Source organism: Trachypithecus francoisi, unplaced genomic scaffold (genome assembly GCF_009764315.1).
Source record: "Trachypithecus francoisi isolate TF-2019V2 unplaced genomic scaffold, Tfra_2.0 Lachesis_group6, whole genome shotgun sequence".
Taxonomy (NCBI): Eukaryota; Metazoa; Chordata; class Mammalia; order Primates; family Cercopithecidae; genus Trachypithecus; species Trachypithecus francoisi.
In genome coordinates, this window is record NW_022681471.1 from 96,066,683 (window position 1) to 96,067,827 (window position 1,145).

At 31.4% G+C, this 1,145-nt stretch overlaps 1 non-coding gene across 1 annotated transcript; it reads left to right on the forward strand.

Moving 5' to 3' along the window:
• The first annotated feature begins 679 nt into the window (after positions 1-679).
• LOC117078610 lies at positions 680-786 on the forward strand. Its single transcript, XR_004435058.1, has one exon. It is a non-coding gene; the product is annotated as a U6 spliceosomal RNA (small nuclear RNA).
• Positions 787-1,145: the final 359 nt, after the last annotated feature.

Below are 1,145 nucleotides of genomic sequence, written 5' to 3' on the forward strand. Positions count from 1 at the left end.
TGAAAGAAAAAAAACTGTCAACCAAGAATCCCATATCTAGCAAAACTATATTTCAAAACTGAAGGCAAAACAAAGACATTTCCAGATAAACATGATCTCTCTTACAAAGAATACTAAATGAAATTCCTCAGGATGAAAGAAAATAACACTAGACAGTAATTCCAATTCACACAAAAAATACAGAGCATGAGTAAAAGTAACTATGTATTTAAATATAAGAACTTTAGAAAGGTAGTTTCTCTCTTCTCTTAATTTATTTAGAAGACAATTGTACAAAAGAATAATTATAAAAATTTTCCTGTTGGAAATATGTCATACAGAGAAGTAATATTTATAAATAATAATATCACAAAAGAGGGGGGATAGAATAGAACTATATTGAAGCAAAATTTCTGTATTTCACTGGAATTAAGTTAGTATTACCTGAAATACATCGTTTTTAGTTTAGAAACATACTGTACTTCCTCCAGAAGAACAACTAAAAAAAGTATTCCCAAAAATATAATTAAAAATTATTTAAAAATGAATTTAAATAACACACTAAAAAAAAGTATTTAGGACAAAAACAGCAGTAAAGAAGGCATAGAGGAACAAAAGGGCATGAGACAAATAGAAAACAAATTGAAAATATGAGATTAAATACAAATATATCAATCACCACATTAAAAATCAAATGATTGTGCTCACTTCAGCAGCACATACACTAAAATATCAATGATGCAAAGAAGATTAGCATGACTTCTGTGCAAGAATGACATGCAAATTCATGAAGTGTTCCACATACTTCTGAGTTTAAAAAAAAGGCTAATCCCAAAGGGTTACATGATGCATAGTCCTCTTTATATAACATTTTTGAAATGACAAAATTTTAAAAGTAGAGGTCAGATTAGTGGTTTCCACAGATTAGGGATGTGGCAGCAGTGGGGGTGGCAGGGATATGGATATAGTTGTGAAAGGGAAACATGAGTGATACTTGTGTTGTTGGAACTGTTCAGTACCTTGACTGTGGTGGTGGATACACTATCCTACACAGGTGATAACATTACATAGAACTTAATAAACCCCTCACCCACAGACACACACACACACACACACACACACACAAACGATTACAAATGAAGCTGGGGAAATAGAAATAAGAGCTA